The following is an 8,520-nucleotide window of genomic DNA, read 5'->3' as shown; positions in this document are numbered from 1 at the left end:
ACGTAACTGCTGTTGAATAGGCCTGCAGTTCCACGGACATTATGTCCAAATGCAGGTAACCTGGGTTACGTGCAGCAACGAAACCGAGGGTTCCGATTCGGGACTCTATGTGGAACCCTCAGGTTGCAATGAGTTTCATCACTGCCATCCGAGGTTCCAGGCAGCCTGTGGTATGTCCAAATTCAGAACTTCAGGCTGCTTCCTCTGGAACTGGAGTTGAGGAAGGAAGCTCCTCCCTCAACTCCGGAATGATTGGCTGGTAGGACTGTCCTTCAATAAAGAAGGAAGTCTGCACAGTCACTCCCCCTCCTCACAGAGAGACTATTCTCCAGAACATCCAAATTCGGATGGAAGAGCGGATGGTGGAACTGCGGGTCAATTGGACCCCGCGGTTCCACGTTACATGCAAATATGGCCTCTCTCTCTCTCTTCATCCATAAACTCAGCTAGAATAGGCTGCAGGCTTTTCTATTTTATTTGTTGCTTCTAATAAATCCTTGTTTCTTCAAACGTCAACAACTGTCTCCAGATCTCCTGCTTGACTTAGTTCTCACTATACTGGTTTTACTCTGCGAATGGGGGTTGAATTGCCATCCTCCCCTACAGTTCAGGAACCCCTGTTCTAGCTGTATGCTATTGACTTGGGTTCTCAAACAGAAACAAACTGAATGCCCGAGAACTGAAGGAGCAAACTTCGTTGGTTTCCAAATGGAGTTTTATGATGGCTCCTTTCTGAGCTTTTCTCAACAAAAGTGGCCTGTAGGTGGCGCTGTCAAACTACATTCACAGCAAGCAGCTGGCATCAAAGATATTTCAGCGGAAGCGCATGAACACAATTTGTCTTTTCAAAGCGCACCTTTGCAACTCTCGCATTTCACTTGAGTGAGTTTATTTTTGGGGTGAATGTCACATTGGATATTCAGCAGCATTGGCAGTTTGGGTAAGAGGCATTCTTTCTGAAGGATACAGAAGAGAGAGCCGTCTGTCGGGAAATGGTAATGTCTTGTTTTCTTTCAGAAGTTGGACCTCAAGGCATGCTTCTTTTGATGGTTTCTGTTACATACCCATAGTGGCAGCAGTCAAGTCAGGCATGACAAATTCATTTCTCATGCAAAGATGCACCATGGCCCAAATAATTCCTGGAGTCTGGAAACATTAAAGAGATGGCTGAAATATTTATAAAGGTTGTCAGTCAATTAAAGATATTTAGGTGGCAGTTCTCACCTGGATGTAACCTCCACAGAATACAATGGGACTCATTTTTGAGTAAACATGCATGGGATTGCACTGTTAATCAGTAATTATAGAAAAATCCCAATTAACCAAACCTTGATGCAGGTGTTGTTATGAGGAGAGTTCAGGAAGCATGAGATAACTTAGAATTTAACAAACAAAAGCAACCAGCCATTGTCTCAAACAAAGGCCATCCATATTTATGGCTGGGTTGAGTGTTTATGATGAATAGGATCATTTGTTTTTTGGGAAATGGTAGTGCCCTACTTTTCTTTCGGCAATTGGGCATCAAGGCATACCAGAATGGACTGACCAAAAATGTTGCCCTATAGGGATCATGGAATAGGTTATATCTATTGCTGAATGTTGTGAGTTTATTGTATGACTATATGTGTGCATGAGCACATACAGTGATTAGCCAATTAACATATTCAGTGCATAAATTCCAGCCCGATTCTGGAGTGTTCCAGGAACATCCACACAAATACAGTAATTTTATATGGGGGTTAAGATACCAAAAGCTTAAATGCAAACCCCTCCCCGCTCACACACAAAAGTGTGAAATGGCTGGTGAGAAAACAGGAGTATTAGACATCTTTCCTTCTCAGAAGAACAAGGGGTTATGTAACTGTCTTGAAGGAGTATTCTTCAAGCTGAGAACTTTCCTGCTTTTTAAAAAGCCCTAATTCCACCTTTCTCCAATGCTTTTTAACCTTCTTCCTTGCCACTAAGTTCTGCCTCAATTCTGAGCTCACTGATCTGACTCTGCAAACATTCCACTCGAGTTACAATAGGACAATTTGAGGAGGAGGGTTCAACAACAATGACCCTGAAGACCTTGAAACCTAGGCAAGGCTTGTTTCAGACAGGACATTTCCTGAACCCTTCCTGTTGCAGAGAGAACCAAGTTTAAAAAGCTGGTGGCAAAACAGCATGCCGCCAAAGGAGGCAACAGTATGTAGAGGTCCAAATTCAAGTAGATCCTGACAGTAGGGTTGCCATATTCTGATCCTCCAAATCTGGGCACCCTATTTTGCAGATTATGTAACTTGGCCTGGAAATAATTTGCATATTATTTGCATACCCCTGCTAACTTGGCAAAGAGGCACCTTTTAACATGGTGATTCTCTTTATTTAGCAGGGGGAGAGTAACTGGCCCTATCCACCCCCAGCACAGTTCTTTCAGTGACTGTTGCTGGTGTCTATCTTATGTTTCTTTTTAGATTGTGAGCCCTTTGGGGACAGGGAGCCATTTTATTTATCTTGTTTATTTGTTATTTCTCTGTGTAAACCGCCCTGAGCCATTTTTGGAAGGGCGGTATAGAAATAGAATAAATAAATAAATAAATATTATGCAAATTAGCAGCTGCACTTTCTAGTTGACTTGTATTTGCTCTAGATATCTACCACTGATAGTTGGGGAATATATGTTTGCCTGACCATTTTCCTTGACATATTAACAGCAGCAATAACAACAAACAAACAAACAAACAGCACAGCTTTTCAGTTAAGGCTGCAATTTTGTACACAGTTATTTGAGAGAAGATCTGATTGAAACCAATGGTGCTTACTTCTAAGTAGGCATGCATAGAATGTAAAGCCAAAGTCCTTAAACATTACAATACACAGCCTGGTAGGCAGGCAGTGATTTACATAAAAAGTTATCCTCTCAACCAGTGTTCCCTGTAAGAGGGATTCCCAGATGTTGTTGACTACAACTTCTAGAATCCCTAGCCAAAGGCCATTGTAGCTGGGAATGCTGAGAGTTGTAGTCTGGGAATCTCTCTTACAGGGAACACTGCTCTCAACTGCCCAGTAAAGATCCCAATAAAGATCCCCTGCTGATTTAAAAAACAAAACCAAAACCAAAGGCAACATTCCTCAGGGGATTGCTGTACTTGTGAACCTCTTCCAGCTAGCCTCCTGTACTTTACCTGCCTTAATCCAAGTCCAGCATTTGAGCAGAGGTCATGCCAGGCCTCTCAGAGGCCAATTGCGCAGGTGCGGTGGCCTCCAAAATGGCCACCACGCCTAGGAGGAAGGCCCAAACAAGCCAACAAGCCTGCCAAATGGGCCAGTTCGGGCTGCATTGAGGCCGGCGGGGGGAGGTTGAACTTCCGTGGACCATCCCACCCACCGCCACTTCCAACAACTCCCCTGGAGGGGGTAAGCAATATAATTTTTTTTAAAGGTCCACGAACCCCCAAACAGTCGGGGTAGTTCGGTTCGACCCCTGGACCGTCGAACCGAACCTGTTCGACGTCGAGCTGGTTTGCACATCCCTAGTTTGCTGTGAGGAAAGGCCTTTCTGACCCCCCACCCTGAAACCACCTGACTGCTGAATAGCACTACAGTTGAAGTAATGTATTCTCCTAAGACCTTCTACCACTGTCCCCTGCTAACTTGGCAAAGAGGCACCTTTTGATGTGGTGATTCTCTTTATTTAGCAGAGGGAGAGTAACTGGCCCTATTCACACACCCCCAGCACAGTACCTCCAGTGACTGCTGCTGGTGTCTGTTTTATGTTTCTTTTTAGATTGTGAGCCCTTTGGGGATAGGGATGCATCTTATTTATTTATTATTTCTCTGTGTAAACTGCCCTGAGCCATTTTTGGAAGGACGGTTTAGAAATTGAATAAATAAAAATAATAAATAATAAATAACATGGGCTCTACTTGTTTCAAATAAGCCAAGATGTATAACTGACTTCAAACCTTGCCTCTGAGTACCAGTTGCAGGGGAGTAACAGCAGGAGGGAGGGCACGCCCTCAACTCCTGCCTGTGGCTTCCAGCAGCATCTGGTGGGCCACTGTGTGAAACAGGGTGCTGGACTAGATGGGCCTTGAGCCTGATCCAGCAGGGCTGTTCTTCTGTTCTTGGTTTCAGATCTCAGCATATTTGAAGGAAGTAGGTGAGAACAAACTGAGATTGGGTGGCTCAGACATCAAGGCTAAGCTTGGTTTAATTTAAACTAGATAGGAAGTAGATCATGTGGGATAGGTGGAGGGAGGGCTCCTGAGGCTCAGTGACATTGCACAGAACCACCTTTTACTGAGGTTCCACGTGTCATCTGAACTGGCTCACATTAAAATAAGCAACAGATTGAACATGGGCACAAACTTTTAAGGTCTGGGGGGGACGACACCTAGAAATGTTTCTGCATGGGGGTGGGGGTCAAGAAGAATTTATGACATACAGTTGCAGCAAGAGCTGGTGTTGTGTGGCGGACAGCATTGTGGGATTAGATTGGAGTCCAACTCCATTTAACCGGGAACACTATTTAAGGGAGGAGAGCTGGTCTTGTGGTAGCAAGCATGAATTTGCTAAGCAGGGTCTGCCCTGGTTTGCATTTGGATGGGAGACTGCATGTGTGAGCACTGTAAGATATTCCCCTTTGGGGATGGGGCTGCTCTGGGAAGAGCATTTGCATGCAGAAGGTTCCAAGTATTCTCTCTGACATCTCCAAGACAGGGCTGAGAGAGATTCCTGCCTGCAACCCTGGAGAAGCCACTGCCAGTCTGTGTAGATAATACTGAGCTAGATGGACCAAGGGTCTGACTTGGTAGCAGGTGGTTTCCTGTGTTCCTATGGCACCTGTATTCTTGAACCAAGGACTCCAGTAATGAGAGAGAGGACCCTTACTTGCTATACCACTATGGTAACTTGCCAGAGGAGAAAGTTGCTGGCCTGTTCTCTACTATACCTCAGCACTACCACCGTGGATGACCAAAGAGCAATATTACAGCTACTGTCCCTCAAGCAGTCAGGTGATACTTGCTTGTCCCATTTTCTGGTGATTCAGCTTGACTGGTTTCCAACTCAGCAGCCTCCTTGGTTGGCACCATTTTGCCTCTTGTCCCCCTTCCAGCCATATACTGGGTGACCATAGACCATTCATCGTCACAGAGCTATTACGAGAATAGAATGGGACAAAAACCAAGGGAACATAAAAGAAAGACCCACTGAGCACCTGCAGCTCCAGGATATTCCTTTCCTTACCTTAAAGAGCCATATACCAGGGTTGCTTAGGGAATCCACGCACTCGGTTCTGAGTCGTCATGTGTCGAATAATCAAGGAACGAGACACCAAAGTACCTGTGATTGTGTGTACAGCCCTCATTCTGTCTATTCTTTACTTTTGAATACTGCGTCATAGTTTGAAATTGCTGAATGCCTATTAAAGTGAAGTATCATCTGAAGCAATTTGTGAGCAATTATGTGTCAAAACTGTCTGTGTTTTTAATTCACTACAGAATACTTTCTTTTTTTAAAAAAAAACACCACCACCAACCTTTTAAACGACCCTGTTCAGTATTTTAAAATAGACATTGCTTTGGACAAAACATATTTCCAACTCACTGCTATTGCTCAGAGTTTATTTTTAATTTAGGGTCTTTCTTGGGGCAGAGGGCAGCCTGTGGAGATGTTGGGTTAGTTGCTCATGGAGTCCACATGCGGCTTGCTTCAATGTAGACCTGAAAAGTAGGGGTGAGTCAAAGATGAATAGGACTCAGATTTGTGTTATGATCTGGTCACTTTCCATGCAGGTGAAGGCTGTAGACCAAAACTGAAACAAACAGAAATCCAGCAGGTACAGAGGACAAAAACGTCATAATTAGAGCAAGGTCATCTAAAGGTGTCTTGATCAATTAGCTTTTCATCAGGGAACTGTCTTTAAAGAAGACATAGGAGATTATAGGTTTACATAGGAACATAGGAAGCTGCCATATACTGAGTCAGACCATTGGTCTATCTAGCTCAGTATTGTAATGTCTTCACAGACTGGCAGCGGCTTCTCCAAGGTTGCAGGCAGGAATCTCTCTCAGCCCTGTCTTGGAGATGTTGTCAGGGACGGAACTTGAAACCTTCTGCTCTTCCCAGAGCGGCTCCATCCCCTGAGGGGAATATCTTGCAGTGCTCACATGTGGTCTCCCATTCATATGCAACCAGGGTGGATCCTGCTTAGCTAAGGGGATAAGTCATGTTTGCTACCACAAGACCAGCTCTCCTCTTTACACAACTGTTATCTGGGTAGGACAAGCTTTCTACCCAGCCTTGGGAACTGTGTGCACCCCCAGTTTTTCATTGGGGCGGAGCTGGAATAGAGCAGATGAGTTCAAAGAGCCCACCGTGCACTGCATTGGGAGCCATGGAGTGTCTGGAGGAGTCCCCCAAACTCCCTTGGCCGGGGCTCCTGCCACTGCTGCCTCCCTCGGTGGCTAGCCCGGCTCTGCACCTCCTCTTTCCAACAACCGGGAGCCCTGCTTGGTGAAACAGAAAGAGGCGCTCCCAGCCAGGCTGGGAACCTAGGATTGGCTGAAAGGCCCTGCTAATCGGGCTGAAGGATTCCATTTCCAAGTCTGGCCATGCCCCTTGCATCAAGGTCAGACGCAGGGGGCATGGTTAGGGTGCCTGTGTGCCTACTTAAAACAAAGGAGGGGCCACTGCAGGGTTTTTGTTGGAAGTGAAGGACTTTGCGCTGTCTCTTGTCTCAAAAAGACAGTGGGGGACAGACTAGTGAGTCAGAGGGCTAGAGGGTCAAGACATTGGTCATCCCTTCTCTACTGCTCTGACACTATTCCTTTGGAATGTAGATTGCTAATCTCATGGTGACTTCCTTCCTCTCTCTCTTCCCTTCCTGTCCTTCTACCTTGCAACATGGCAAGCCTCTCTGCCTGCACCATGTGTGCAGAGAAGATGCAGAATCCATCCGCATCCAGCTAGATAGATAGATTAGAGATCCTAACTCCTCACTTTCCTATCTAGAATGGAGTTATATTGATTTGAAACTATGAATTGGCTCCAAGTTACTTTACTCTCAGCATACACGCATGCCTAAGTAAATTCCGCTGTGTTGTGCCTCTGTGCACTCTGCTATAATGAAAAAGGGATTCTCTTACCACAGAGAATTCCCAACAGTTTGCACCCTGGCCGCTGGCAGCTTCCTACACCCTTGGTAGCACAGGAGAGTGTGGGGCAGGCAACTGACAGTCCCAGGAAACCCACGATCCACCCCGGGCATTTGCACCCACACCTTCAGTCATAGCTAGCTGGCTGGCTAGCTGGCTATTGATTGACTGATCGTTCAGTTTTTATACCGCCTTTCGTAATGCATCTCAAGCCGGTTTACAAAAGTTAATACAAAATAAAACTCCATAAAAGTTACATTTAAAACCTTAAAATCAGTGAAACGGTAAGAACCATAAAACATTTTTTTTAAAAATCACCACTAAAAAGACAAACAGAAACAGGATTGCTGAGAGTCCTGGCAGCCCCTAAGGGGTAAGTTTTAGGCGGTATAAAAATAGGATAGATAGATAGATAGATAGATAGATAGATAGATAGATAGATAGATAGATGCCTGAACAAATAAAAGGGTCTTTAAAAACATAACACAAATAGCATAAAGGATCTGAAATAAGGAATACAAAACACAATCTAGCAGATCCAATAAACATAACAAAACAAGGAATAAATATAAATATAAACTATATTGGAACTAATGAACTCATTTGAACATGATAATATAAATGTCCCAGCGGCCCCTGGGGATCCTGCCCCTTTGTCGTGAGGCCTCAGAGTTTAGGAGGGGAGGGGGTTGGCTCTCACCCGGTTCCTCCTCCTCCTCCTGGCTCAGGGGTCACCATGGTCTGGTCTCTGGCCCTTCCAGAGCTCTCCACTCTCCCAACACACACCTCCTCATCACAGGCAACTCGCTCCCTAAATAGCCCTTGGCAGGTGAGGCAGCCGCCACCTTGCTTTATTAGCCTTGTCTCCCACTGGGTATGTACAGCTGGGTCTCCCTTCCCCAATCTCCCTTCTCCCTCCTGGCCCCGCCCCTCACTCCCTGTCTCACCTCTGACATCATTGAGAGGCGACTCCCTTTCTCTCGATGCCGGTGGAGGTCCAGTGGAGGTCCGTCTGGAGCCGGCTGTCCTCCCAGCTCCCTGGTCGGTCGTCCCGCTGAGCGTACCCGGCCCCAAATATCGTGTCTCAGCGTGGTGTCCTCCTTTGCGTCTGTGCCTTGGCTGGAGCCAGTAAGTCTGGCAGCACTTCCCGCAGGGACATGAGCCGGACAATAAATAAATAATATAGGGAAGAATACTAACAAAACATAAAATGAACAGAACAACAATGAACCAAATGGGAGAACTCTATAGTCTGTAATAAATGTGAAATGTACTAACAGAACTGGATGTAAAGACAACAGCACCCTGGTGCAGATGCTGTTTCGAGATCCTTCCTCAAGTATTTTTAACAGTTAATATGTTCTCCTATATATGTCCA

General features: G+C 45.5%; 1 long non-coding RNA gene across 1 annotated transcript; it reads right to left on the bottom strand.

Annotated features, from left to right (window-relative positions):
* Window positions 1-457: 457 nt before the first annotated feature.
* Window positions 458-8,037, bottom strand: LOC128328482 (uncharacterized). Its single transcript, XR_008309242.1, has 2 exons — window positions 7,843-8,037; window positions 458-1,146 (listed from the first exon to the last, which is right to left on the bottom strand). It is a non-coding gene; the product is annotated as an uncharacterized LOC128328482 (long non-coding RNA).
* Window positions 8,038-8,520: the final 483 nt, after the last annotated feature.

Source organism: Hemicordylus capensis, chromosome 5 (genome assembly GCF_027244095.1).
Source record: "Hemicordylus capensis ecotype Gifberg chromosome 5, rHemCap1.1.pri, whole genome shotgun sequence".
NCBI lineage: Eukaryota > Metazoa > Chordata > Lepidosauria > Squamata > Cordylidae > Hemicordylus > Hemicordylus capensis.
This window is presented reverse-complemented; position numbering and strand designations above follow the sequence as displayed.